The sequence below is a fragment of the Podarcis tiliguerta genome (genome assembly GCF_965153285.1).
Source record: "Podarcis tiliguerta genome assembly, chromosome: 4".
NCBI lineage: Eukaryota > Metazoa > Chordata > Lepidosauria > Squamata > Lacertidae > Podarcis > Podarcis tiliguerta.
Genome location: NC_139537.1, coordinates 75,045,014 through 75,059,227, shown reverse-complemented (window position 1 = coordinate 75,059,227; position 14,214 = coordinate 75,045,014). Strand labels below are relative to the sequence as shown.

The 14,214-nt window shown below is 45.0% G+C and overlaps 1 protein-coding gene across 5 annotated transcripts in view; it reads right to left on the bottom strand.

Moving 5' to 3' along the window:
* The window catches only part of LIMS1 (LIM zinc finger domain containing 1), a 74,815-nt gene that overhangs the window by 47,128 nt on the left and 13,473 nt on the right, over positions 1 to 14,214 (bottom strand). Inside the window, exon 1 of one of the 5 annotated variants that reach the window (XR_014510447.1) lies at positions 808 to 932. The exons of 2 other annotated variants lie outside the window; for them this stretch is intronic. The gene's annotated coding sequence lies outside the window, so the exon portion shown is untranslated. Of the gene's footprint in view, positions 1 to 807; positions 1,090 to 3,961; positions 4,135 to 14,214 lie in introns of those variants that run through there. 2 more of the 5 variants (XM_083438001.1, XM_083438000.1) reach the window with 2 other exon arrangements.

Genomic DNA, 14,214 nt, shown 5'->3' with positions numbered 1-14,214 from the left:
TTATTATTATTATTATTATTATTATTATTATTATTATTATTGAAACTGAATAAACTTGTGCGGGACTAGAAAGGGCTGTACAGTGGTACCTTGGGTTACAGACGCTTCAGGTTACAGAGACTTCATGTTACAGACTCTGCTAACCCAGAAATAGTACCTCAGGTTAAGAACTTTACCTCAGGATGAGAACAGAAATCGCGCGGCGGCAGCGGGAGACCCCATTAGCTAAAGTGATACCTCAGGTTAAGAACAGTTTCAGGTTAAGAACGGACCTCCAGAACGAATTAAGTTCTTAACCTGAGGTACCACTGTACACAAGACTTAATGCTACCCTAACAACATCCTCTGCTCCTCTACCTCCCAATTGCATTTGTAGTTATCAACACACCACTGGCTGAATGGAAGCCCATGGCCAGCAGGGTGCGGAAGGGGATGTAAATACCATTGCTATTCAGAAGTGATGGCCTATGGGCAGCCCAAGTAATCCCAACCCCCCAAGCTATCCTGCAAACTGAATAATATTCCTAAGCGACACAAGATCCAACAAAAGCAGTTGAACAGCTCCCTTTCCAGTCCCCAAAGGGCTTAACGGCAGCAAGTCTCTCAAGTGGGACATTATTCAACTAGTCTCACTTCTGCCTAGAACTGTGTGCCTGTGTAGCCTCATTAACGGTTATTTCTGAAATTATTAAACGACACGCCAGGCATGCAAACTGAAAGAAGATTTAGCTTACAAGTACAGAGTTTGCAAGCAAACTGATGGCACCCCTGAATGAAAAGAAATAAATAAAATGCGACAATACTCACGCTGTCGCTCTGCCAGCAGAACAAGACCTGTCAACTGGACCAATGCCACATATAGTTTCGTGCCGAATATTCTGTGTTCCACAGCTTCTCTGTGGTCATTACTGGCAGTGGTGATAAAAGGCAGCATGACTTGACAAACCACTTCCTATTATTTTTTTAACGTGGATATGCATCGAAAGCTTCTTTACTTAAAAGAAAGATGCAAAATACGTCTATTGTAGTATTGGAAACGTTTCAAACTTTAGTTTCAAACCCTGTGTCCAGAGCAAAGGAAAGCCTCCTCCTCCACAAAAATGGGCCTTTTCTTTCTCTCTACACACTAAAAAACCTCCCCCACCAACCAAAATTATATTTTAAAACACACCAAATGGAAATTGCAGAATGCACAAAAATGTCTTCATTTCCAACAAAAGCGACACAAAACTTTTGGTGCCAAAGTTATCCAATTATTAGAAGTGCTGGTAAAGGCAGCAATATTTTTTTTGATCACAGGGTTTTATGGGCATTTCCTTTCAATAATAATTAATAATAATAATAATTTATTTATACCCCACCCATCTGGCTGGGTTTCCCCAGCCGCTCTGGGTGGCTCCCAACAGAATATTAAAAACATGATAAAACATCAAACATTAAAAACATTAATCAAGGCTGCCTTCAGATGTCTGCTAAAAGTCAGATAGTTGTTTATTTCCTTGACATCTGACAGGAGGGTATTTCACAGGGCGGGTGCCACTTCTGAGAAGGCCCTTTGCCTGGTTCCCTGTAACCTCACTTCTTGCAGGGAGGGAACCGCCAGAAGGCCCTCGGTGCTGGACGTCAGTGTCCGGGCTGAACGATGGGGGTGGAGATGCTCCTTCGGGTATACTGGGCCGAGGCTGTTTAGGGTTTTGAAGGTCAGCACCAACACTGTAAACTGTGGTCGAAAACGTTTGCCTCCTTCTTCCTATTCTTGCTTCGAGATCCACATCTTGTACATAAGAACTTCATGTACAGCAGCCACTCTAAGTTCCTTGAAGATGTTGTTACGTAAAATGAACAGTGACAAAAGGACCCCCTGGACCTGAAGTGGTAGTGGCTTCTGTAATATGGCAGAAGGAACCAAAGCCCCAAAGGCAGGGGGAGCCAAGGTCAGCTCCGCTGAAGCCACATGTGACCCAGAAGCCCCAAACGTAGGTCTCGGTGGATGTTCTCATATCTTAAGTCCCCTACATCTTCTGCAGTGAAGGAGGCACATTTCCTTTGACTATGCATTGCAGCTGAGTGAAGCAGCATTTATTTTTTTTGTCCACTCCTCAGAATATCCCTTCAAGCCTAATTCTTGAAACTGACCAAGTGGAGGAAACCAACATCCACAAGGCTATTTTCTATCAGATATTTCATTATGAGAAGATCCTAAAGACAACTTTCTACAGGTGAGAGCTGGTGGTTATGCATCAAATATATGACCTATACAGTGGTACCTCGGGTTAAGTACTTAATTCGTTCCAGAGGTCCGTTCTTAACCTGAAACTGTTCTTAACCTGAAGCACCACTTTAGCTAATGGGGCCTCCTGCTGCCGCTGCGCCACCAGAGCACGATTTCTGTTCTCATCCTGAAGCAAAGTTCTTAACCCGAGGTAATATTTCTGGGTTAGCGGAGTCTGTAACCTGAAGCGTATGTAACCTGAAGTGTATGTAACCCAAGGTACCACTGTAGTTTGATGGTGGTTTTGAAGGGATCCCTTGTAAGAATTATGACAATTCAGAAGGATCCATCAGTTTCTTCCCCTCTTATCTCTCTCTCCCCAGTGACTCTGTTTTCCTTCCTTTAGTCTCCCTCTCTCCCTCCCTCCTTTTCTCCACTCTTGGTTATTCTGCTTTCTGCTCAGGTGCAGATATGAGTCTTGAAAACCGCAGAGCTGAAAGAGGATATGGAAAAGAGCAACAGTCTTCCCACTTCCTCTTCCAGCTCTATGTTCTTTTCAAGGAGAGGGGGAGAGAGGGTAGCAACAGTCATGAAAAAGGCAGCAGTGGCTGGGGAGCATTTGAGGCATCAGGGAAAGTCCCCGTAGGCACTACTGCAAGCATAGGACCATGTTGGCAACACCAAAACACAACAATTATAGTGACACTCCTCTGTAAGGTCCTTCATAGATCACGCTTCTGCTGGATTTCACAGCAGAAATGTCATCCTTTTAATTTAAGATTAAAGGTAAAGGTAAAGGTACCCCTGCCCGTACGGGCCAGTCTTGTCAGACTCTAGGGTTGTGCGCTCATCTCACTCTATAGGCCGGGAGCCAGCGCTGTCCGAAGACACTTCCGGGTCACGTGGCCAGCGTGACAAGCTGCATCTGGCGAGCCAGAGCCGCACACGGAAACACCGTTTACCTTCCCGCTGGTAAGCGGTCCCTATTTATCTACTTGCACCCGAGGGTGCTTTCGAACTGCTAGGTTGGCAGGCGCTGGGACCGAACAGTGGGAGCGCACCCCGCCGCGGGGATTCGAACCGCCGACCTTTCGATCGGCAAGCCCTAGGCGCTGAGGCTTTTACCCACAGCGCCACCCGCGTCCCTTCCAATTTAAGATTATGAGGTGCTTTAAAGGGCTTGGGGTTTTTTTTTAGGTGGAGGACGCAGGGAATGTGTTTATTTGTTAAATTAGTTAAAAAGCTTGCTTTTTGAATTGCATTGCTCTTCTACACGCAGAATAACAAAGTTAACTGAATATAAATTAAATAGGGACTTGAACAGTCCCTCAATGAAAACACTCACTACTTTTAAAATCTTTGGGCATGATGCAGCTTTAAAAAAAACATATAATCCTATTAGTTTTCATGGGATAATTAATTATATGCTTTTCACTTTTGATATCAGCAAGACTAAAAGCAGCCTTACTTCAACCATTCCCCACATAATTCATAAGACGCAATTTTATGAACATGGTGCCTATTAAAAGAAGCCTATTCCTTTAAAATACAAAGTTCCGTTGTGCCTAAACTTCATAAGCCAGCCCCATTCTAATTGTTTCAACAGAAGCAGGCAGGAAAGACAGGATGTTGCTTCACAATGACACTAAAAAAATTTGTGGTTTCAAGGAAAATGAAGATAAACTTACACTGCAAGACAACTATGGCACCAGTGCCGTTAAATATTATTTATTACTAACTTTTACCCACCCTGTCTGGAGCAAGATCTGCAAAGCTTCATAGGTGGCAGCCTTCAAGCCATTTGCTTTAGATTCACCCTTAAAGCCAGTGGAATAAATGGTAAGAAGTTCAAGGATCACAGTGCTGATTATGTAGACTAACAAAGTCAAGCTCTCTGAGACTGGTTTGGCAGTATGAGACAGGAAAGGGCAAATATTTAGCCTGGTAAGACAGTACAAAGTCCGGCTGCCTCAACTCTGCCTCAGAATATCTCTTTGCCAAAAATGCATGAATGAAGCAGCTCGCACAGGGCATATTGGCATTGCTATGTTGGCTTAAGGCAGGTGTGGGAAACCTTTAGCCCTGCAGATGTTGCTGAACTACAATTCCCATAATCCACAGCCTGTCATGACGCCTGAATCCAGCAGGGATCTGGATACAGAATCGGAGGCTGCAAAGGAATTGGGTCTGGGCCAAGGAGTGGACTGTGGGGCCCAGGCCCACTTCGCCTGCGGTGGTTGGAAAAGAACTCCCCAAGTTTTCTCAAAGCAGAGGGACCTGGAGGCATTACCTTGGACACAGATGCATTAAACAGCTGTGCCTGCTTTTGTTTAAGCAACTTGGGAGTTCCAGCATCAGACCAGAACACAGCATAGCCTGAAGCAGAACCCAAAGGAGAACTCTAGCAACTTGTGGTTTTCACCTCAGGAGTTCCCTCTGCTGAAGAGACAAGCCACCACTCAAATGAAAAAGCAGCTTGTTTCTTCTGCACCGGGGCCTTATGCAGCGAAACATGGGCTCTCACTTGTGTCTCTTTTCCTTATAACAGGAGTCTGTCAAAACATTGTTCTGAGAACTGGAAAGAGCCGTATTTCGCAACACTGTCCCTCAATTATATGCTTGGCTGCGCTAGCATATTTCTTCTCGGTAAAGGCATAGTCCTCTTACTCAACCTATGCAGGAAATTTTCTTTGCCTTAAGGACATGAATTCCTGTCCTTATCACCCAGAGAAGGGTGAGGCCACATAGTTAGCCACCACTTGAATCAAAATTATTTGCTTAATTTTAACACTCTTTCGGAGCGCTGTACTGCTTTTAAGCCATCCACAATGGCATTTGCAAGAGCTGTGCTGAAGATGCAAACTGGTGTGGCGGTGGAGTTTTAGACACACAAAGGATGTGGCAAGTTCATGTGTCACAGTCTGGTTTACGGGAGGTCGAAGTCCCGGCTGAGGACGTCGGGACCGGGGGCAAGATGGTGGGGTGGGAGCCAGGGGCCCGAGGGTCAGGAAGCAGGGAGTCACGAAGTCAAGGGTCCGAGGGTCGAGAAGCAAGGAGTCAAGAACCCGAGGTCCGAGGATCAGGACGCAAGAAGCCAAACGCAGCAAGGCAGGAAACAAGCTGCTGTGACAAAGAGCTGAAGGGAAATGCTGCCTTTATATCCCTTCCCGGCTCTTGCCAGCAGGTGCAGTGAGTTACCATGCGGCCGTGCCTTGCCTCCCCAGAACAAACTCAGGAAGGCCCCAGTCCTGCGAAGCCCTACTGGTCACAGGGCCTGGTTCCTGCACGCACTCCTGACATCATGTGTCTCATTTGGGTGCCATGATGTGGCTGGCGGGGGATGCTTGGCAAAGCTCCGCTACTACCACTACAATATACAGTGGTACCTCGGGTTACATACGCTTCAGGTTACAGACTCCGCTAAACCACAAATAATACCTCAGGTTAAGAACTTTGCTTCAGGATGAGAACAGAAATCGCGCTCCGGCGGCGCGGCAGCAGTGGGAGGCCCCATTAGCTAAAGTGGTGCTTCAGGTTAAGAACAGTTTCAGGTTAAGAATGGACCTCTGGAACGAATTAAGTACGCTTCAGGTTACAGACTCCGCTAACCCACAAATAATACCTCAGGTTAAGAACTTAGCTTCAGGATGAGAACAGAAATCGTGCTCCGGTGGCGTGGCAGCAGTGGGAGGCCCCATTAGCTAAAGTGGTGCTTCAGGTTAAGAACGGACTTCTGGAATGAATTAAGTACTTAACCCGAAGTACCACTGAACATTTCAGCCTGAGGAATCTCACACCAACTACATACTTTTGATTATGTGGCCAGTCCAGTCTGTGCTATCTTCTGCACATTTGCTGAAGAGCTCTGAGTATGTAGGTTACAAGGATTGCCCTACTATAGAACTGCCTCTTTGTTATGAAATATAGCATCTTTTACAGCCCATAAACACATGCAGATGATGAGCAGATAGGGCTCAGAGGTCAACAGGAAAAAGATTTGTACTATTGAATAAGCAGATCCTTGGGAGAAAGCCACATGTCTGGCAAGACAGGCAAGGGCCAATTCTTACTTTACGTAAAAAATAAAATGCAGGCATCCCCGATGATGTGAAAGGCACCCCTCCCTTTTAAAAGCTTCCCTTGGAAGCAATGGCCTGATCCTTTCTCAGATGTTACTCCTGAGTTTCTAAAAGAGATACGTGGCCAATTCTAACACAGATTTCCCCTCCCGATATATTTGAATATTTTGTACTACAGTGGTACCTTGGGTTAAGTACTTAATTCGTTCCGGAGGTCCGTTCTTAACCCGAAACTGTTCTTGACTTGAAGCACCACTTTAGCTAATGGGGCCTCCCGCTGCACCGCCAGAGCACAATTTCTGTTCTCATCCTGAAGCAAAGTTCTTAAGCTGAAGCACTATTTCTGGGTTAGCGGAGTCTGTAACCTGAAGTGTATGTAACCTGAAGCATATGTAACCTGAGGTACCACTGCACTGAGGTACGCACTCCCAAGAAGGAAAGGGAAAGTGAGAATCAACCCGGAGGTATGGTAAGGCATTGCTGCAACAAAGCTGTCTTTCCACAGGTACAGGTAAAATAATCTGTGATGCCAGGTAGATCTACTTTTACTTTAGTTTCCACAATCCTGCCACTGGGTGCCATCACAGCAGAAGCTATGAAAAGGAATGCAACGGAAACAGACCTGACTGAGAATGTCACAGGTCTCTGATGGCATCCTAAGGTCTGGTGAATCAACAAGCATAATATGTGTTCCTCAGATCATGGCCTAGTTAACTCCATGCCACACGAATGCTATCTGTTCATCATATATCAACAAAAGCTCTCTGAGGCAGATTAAAGCCTTGGTATTTCGTAATGAACCAGCTGCATTCAGAAACATGGCTGAAGTCTACAAGAACTTAGAAATCTTATCTACTTCCAGCATAAATGTCTAAATTCCCTTTGAAACTGTGTTATGAGGCACAAAGCTCTAGATCGCTTATTTGCAGTTTTGCAAATGTAGAGGATAAAACAAAAGACTCATACATTCAAAAAGCATTATGTTCGGGGACATACTTCCTGTATCACCTTTTAGTTCTAGTCTAAAGGGAAAATACTGTTAACGCTTTCAAAAGATGCAAATGTAAATTAAAGCTGACTAGCCTTACAAAATACAAAGAGCAATGAGATAAATAATAGCCTCAGTGTAATGGTTCTAGGGGTTGCTCGTGCGTAAGCCGGTGCAAACACCTGGCTGGATTGCCTGAGTGAACCTTTTCTGTCCGGACAGCCACTCACCTGTGGCTGTCTCAATCGCTGGCAGAATCCGTCAGTGGGCGTTTCTTAAACTTCTTAAACGAACCGGCACCCGAGCAGCACACAGAACGCCGTTTACCTTCCCGCTAGAAAGCGGTACCTATTTATCTACTTGCACTTAATTGTGCTTTTGAACTGCTAGGTGGGCAGGAGCTCGGACTGAACGACGGGAGCTCACCCCATCGCAGGGATTCAAACCACCGACCATGCGATCGGCAAGTCCTAGGTGCTGAGGTTTTACCCACAGCGCCACCTGCGTCCCTATTTCAAACTGTATAGAATGAATTAAATGCTAATTGATTAAGACACTACCTGCATTGACTGCAACTACAGTGGTACCTCAGGTTACATACGCTTCAGGTTACAGACTCTGCTAACCCAGAAATATTACCTCGGGGTAAGAACTTTGCTTCAAGATGAGAACATAAATCGCGCAGCGGCAGCAGCAGGAGGCCCCATTAGCTAAAGTGATGCTTCAGGTTAAGAACAGTTTCAGGTTAAGAACAGACCTCCGAAACATATTAAGTACTTAACCTGAGGTACTACTGTATATGCATTTGTTGAATAGCCAAGCTCTGCATGTGGCTCAGAATTAGCATCTCTTCTATAGGCCTGGGAATTTTAAGATTATAACCTTGCTAAATGGGAAGGAAGCATACTGAATCGTGATCTGTCATGCTAGCTTGTAGTATCTGTCAATAAGTATAACATGTGTGTCGTAAACGCTAAATGTATATCATAACAGATATACATTGTATATTCCGTAATGACGAGCAGCACCTGAAACCATCTTCCTGTTCTGCCTTAATGATTCGAAAGGTTGCAGAATCTGACAGATGTAAGCCAGGACAAAGACACTCTTACCTGGTTGTGAAGAATGCATATCATATTTGCCTCATTGCTAAAGTCTGGTCAGGCTCAATTTCCCCTTTTTAATTGCCATCCCTGGAAAGTGGCAATTTCCAGCCAGTTTGTACGTTCCATTCTTTTGTTGAATCCTATTTTGTTCAGGTCAGAAATAAGGTATCGTTCATGACTTATTCAGAGCATGTTCAAGCCACAACCAGCTGCCCAGTGGTGCCAAATTCTGATGCTGGGCCTGGGGTTACACTTGGCTTTCTTGGGAATGGTATCTGTGTAGGAAATTGTTTTGTGTGAGTAGAAATGAGCTTCTCTGGGGTCAAACGGGGCAGCAGATCTCTACATCAAAACAAGGAAAACCTATAACTTCTTGCTAGCACTTCTCTCTCCAGCAGATGGAACCAGAGGTCTATAATATCTGTTGCCTTTATACTATTTCAGAAATTTAGTTGGCAATCTTAAACACACTTGCCTGGGTGTAAATCTCACTGTATGGGGCTTACTTCTGAATTTACATGCTTAAAATCATGCTATCTAATAATCTGATTCTCAAATCTGGGTCCCTTTTTTATTTTCACCTTGCAGTTCTTTAAGGTAAATGTAAAGGTAAAGGGACCCCTGACCATTAGGTCCAGTCGTGACCGACTCTGGGGTTGTGGCGCTCATCTCACTTTATTGGCCGAGGGAGGCGGTGTACAGCTTCTGGGTCATGTAGCCAGCATGATTAAGCCGCTTCTGGCAAACCAGAGCAGCGCACGGAAACACCGTTTACCTTCCCGCCGGAGCGGTACCTGTTTATCTACTTGCACTTTGACGTGCCTTCGAACTGCTAGGTTGACAGGAGCTGGGACTGAGCAACGGAAGCTCATCCCGTCATGGGGATTCGAACCTCCGACCTTCCGATCGGCAAGCCCTAGGCTCTATGGTTTAACCCACAGCGCCACCCGCGTCCCTTCTTTAAGGTAGTGTGGCCAAATTACGCAAGAGCTCCAACATGGGGAGAAAGGGGATTTCAGCAGATGTAGCTTGTCATATTTTTTCCCCAGCTGATCGACCTATTTTAAGAACAATAATACGTGCATGCCTTAAGGCAAAGAACATTTGCTCAACAGACACATACTCAACTGGAAGTCTAGACACCCATATAACAAAGCAAAATTAAATTACGTCACCATCATCTTTCCAGAAGCAATTTTTTAAGAAAACCATTGAAGTCACTGACAGAATCATAGCAGAAATGCAAAGTGTCGCCAGTCTAGGATTACTGGCATTATCCCACCACAGACAGCATCACTTCTTTTCAGCATTCAATAGGAAGTTTAAAATGCACTGAATTTTCTAGCAAGTTTTATTTAAGCTACAAAAACTGGGAGCTTTATATAGTGTGTGGTTTATAGAGTTTGATGTTAAACTCCTTCTCCCCAGCTCTGTCATACCCATTTTGCCACTTTTAAGATTTCATAATAAGAAACAATTCATTTGTGGAGTACAAAATCAGCGTTTCCTTTTCTGTTCTCTAGAGTGGTGGCGTTTTTGGAAAGAAGAGACCCACACTCACCTCCCCCCTCCTCAATTTTGTGCAGTTTCTCTTTCTAAATAAAAAGGAAGCCTCCCATTAGAACAACACTTTGCAGAATCCCTACTTTTCCTAATGAGAGAAATGAGGGCATTTATTTACCCAGTTAAAGGGGAATGAAGGGACCCAATACACCAAGTTAACCCCTTCCTCCTCCTCCACAGACGTGACCAAAACCACAGATCCCAACCTCCCTGCTAATGGATGTGTGCACTGGCACAAATGGGAGATTCCCTTCCAGGGCCAACAGCAGCTGCAGGAGGGTGATTTTTGTCAGGGCAACAGCAGGGGAGGGGAGGGGTTAACTTCACTGGAAAACTTTGTCCCCCACAGATGGGTTTGCAGCATTGGCAAAGTGCTCCCTCTCTCCTAGTCCTAGTTCTTCCCCATCCAAGCTTATATAGTAACAACAGCAGCAACAACAATAATTTACTATCTGTACCCTGCCTATCCGGCTGGGTTGCCCCAGCCACTCTGGGCAGCTTCCAGCATTTATAAAAACATTAAACCTTAAAAAGCTTCACCTTATGGAAGACAATAATAATCCTCTTTGCCCCTTTCCCTTACTGTCATGCCAAGAGCAGATTAGTTGGTTCACTAGAGGCTTTCCTTCCTTGTGCCCAAAGGCTTCCTGGCTGGACTCCCAGAGCCCAGAGACACAGCCTCCTAGTCCAACGCTCTTCCCACTAGCTTGGCAGCCTACACTCTCCCCATTTCTTTATCTCCCGACTACTTCACTGCAGCTCTGGCTAATATCTGGGCCATCAAAGCCTCTCACAGCCTCTGTCAGGGCAGGGGAGAGACCTTACAGCTGAGGTATAGCATGGGATGCTCACCATTCTCACAGACTTAGAACAAGAAAGGAGATTCTGAGCATTTATTTTATATTCTTCCCTTCCTCACAGGGTGGTTCGCAGAATAAAACACAGGCAAATCGTTAAACCAAAACAACGAAACAATAACACACCCCCACACCTCACTCACAGACACATTTAAAAAGCTGTAGGATATGAATCAGCCCAAGGCCTGGTGGAAGAGGAACGTTTTCACCTGGTGCCTAAAATACATATAATGAAGGCATCAGGCAAAGCTCCCTGGGGAGAGCATTCCACAAACGGGGAGCCGCTAAACAGCAGGGAGAACCTTCTGGCAGTTAGTGCGGTTTGACATGTGTGACACATGCGTGACATCACGCAGCTGTCAAATGCATGTGATGTCACACATGCAGCACATGTGTGTCATCGGGAAGAGGCTGAGCATGGGGCCCAGCATGTCTGGCGGTTCCTCGTCTCTTGCACTCAAGAGGAGCCGGGTGCTGAAGCCACCCTGCACTCAGTTTGACACCCAGCCTCCTTCTAAACATCAGCAAGGACTTTCTGGTGGTAAGAGCTGTTCAGCAGTGGAATGGACTCCCTTGGAAGATGGTTTTTAAGCAGAGGCTGGATGGTCATCTGTCATGGATGCTTTAGGTGAGATTCCTAAATTGCAGGAAATTGGACTAGATGACCCTCAGGATCCCGTCCAACTTTGCAATCCTGTGATTTTAGGACTGCCCCGTTTCCTACTCTTGAGGGATACTGCAGTTAAAAGGATTTGCGAGAGCCTAGAACCCAAAAGATGCGGTCTCTGAAGGTCCAGCCTCAGGATTTGGCAGCTTCTCAGGTGTCCACCACTGCTGTCAGGTAAGGTATATGGCAGATATGAAGGTGTCAGATGGTGTACAAGGGGGGGCACCAAGTGTCATGTTGCTGAGGGCCCCCTCTGCCCAGGAGTCAGCCTTTTCTCTGTGCAAAGTTATACCTGGAACTCTGACAAAATTACCCTGATTACGTCCTGTGCATAACAATATTTTGTGAATATCAAGTCAGTCTTCACTCTGGTTACCTGCCTAGTATTTACAGAAGAAGTGGCTTCATACAATATACCACAAAAAAAGGAAACAAGGAACATTTTTCTTGCCTTGTGCATCTATAAAGCCAAAAAAGGTAAAAGTAAAGGGACCCCTGACCGTTAGGTCCAGTTGCGGATGACTCTGGGATTGCGGCGCTCATCTCGCTTTATTGGCCGAGGGAGGCGGCGTACAGCTTCCGGGTCATGTGGCCAGCATGACTAAGCCGCTTCTGGTGAAATGCCGTTTACCTTCCTGCTGGAGTGGTACCTATTTATCTACTTGCACTTTGATGTGCTTTCAAACTGCTAGGTTGGCAGGAGCAGGGACCGAGCAATGGGAGCTCACCCTGTCACGGGGATTTGAACCACTGACCTTCTGATCAGCAAGCCCAAGAGGCTTAGTGGTTTAACCCACAGCGCCACCCGCGTCCCTATAAAGCCAGAAACTCTCTCCCAAATAACCATTCGTGCAGAACTATTTTGTAGGACAAAAGTGTTATGTGAGATTTAATCAATCAATTGGTTATAACTTAGAAATGAATAGTTCTTTCGCGGGCTGTAAACCTTAGTAATCTCCTTTTTAAAACGCCACAGTGCTGGTAAAGAGGCGAACCCAAAGCCGTCTGCCCATAACAGATTTGGAATGAGCAACTATAACTTCACGGTATGACTCAATTATTCTTGAAAACTTGCTTCTATTATACTGCTGCTACCCAAACCTTTCTCACTTTACAATGTCAAAACAAAATAGATTTAGTTCTTTAATATGAGTAAATGCTCTCTTAGTCATGCCGTTCCTTTGGGCTATAACATATTTCATCCTTAATCACACCCATTTATTCTAATATTCCTAACAAATGCATTTCCACATCAGTTTTTATTTTTATTTTTATCCCTTTATGGGAAGCTGTTTCCTGTGCACTGAAAGCTAATTGCAAAAAGGAAAGGAAAGTTAATTACTACAGGAAAGATAATCCGCAAAGCATTTCTCTCTCTGTGAACACAGCTCATTTAACTACAAATACGATCAAAAAATAAAAAAACGGGAGAAAGGTTTTATTTGCACACTTCTGACTCTTTATGCGATCATAAATCCAAGCAGAAAATACAGCCACATTTACTCCAATCCACAAAATGCATAAGAGTGTTTCGGGGACTCCAGGCGCATAGGGAAGGCAATGACATGTTAGTGGTTTTCTTCAGCCAAACATGCAATTTCACTGAAGTTCCCACCCAAGTTGCAGTGTGGTATCATAACAGCAGAACAGCCATGCCAGCAACATGCCAGCTTGGCAGAAAAACTCCCTAAGCACAAAGAAGGTGGGGCAAAGGCTTTTAAAGAGAGCGTTCTCAGTGCAGATCCTGCCACTCTCCATTTGTTACAACTTGCAATCCTGCTTCTGAGCTATTGAGATGCCCACTGATGAAAAATGCTCAATGGCTCCAAGTGCACACAATGCTGTTATAGCTAAGCTGATGTCAGTCCGGCTGGGAGGGTGCTTGGGAGCATCATTTAAGCCACTGTGAAATCCCCAGAGTAACACAGCACCTTTGAAGAGACTTCAGAAAGCACAACTGCAGTGGTACTTCGGGTTACAGATGTTTCAGGTTACAGACGCTTCAGGTTACAGACTCTGCTAACCCAGAAGTAGTACCTCGGGTTAAGAACTTTGCTTCAGGATGAGAACAGAAATCGTGCGGCGGCAGCTCAGTGGCAGGGGGAAGCCCCATTAGTGGTACCTCAGGTTAAGAACAGTTTCAGCTTAAGAACGGACCTCCAAAACGGATTAAGTTCTTAACCCAAAGTACCACTGTAATCCAGAATGCAGGAGCAAGACTGATGGGCACTTCCTTATGAGATCATTTCACACCTGTCCTGCAAGGGTTACACTTGGTACCAGCTTGCTTCTGGGCATCATTGAAGGTGTTGACGAAGACCTAAAAGCCTTAGGTTCAGGATAGTTTAGGGACCACCACCTGTCCATATCTGGAGAAGACTTTCTCTGTTTTCATCCAATGCTTTCAAGGTTTTCATCCAATGCTTTCAATCTGCTCCACATTCCTGTATCACACTGTACCACACTATACCACCTGTATCACACTGTTATAGCTGATTTCAATTGTTGTTAGCATTGAGCGGTATGCAGGCAACAGAAAGGACAGGATATACAGTTTTACGTAAATAAAATTAATCAATCAAGATTACATGCTAGACTATTTCAGGGTTTGGAATTAATTGTGTTTATAATGTACAGAGAAGAAACCCAAATGATGCGAAATGCAGTGATTTCAGAAATACGAAATCTTATGCAAGAAGTATTGAATTGAGCTGGAGTTGCATAAGTACCCAAGAGAGGAAG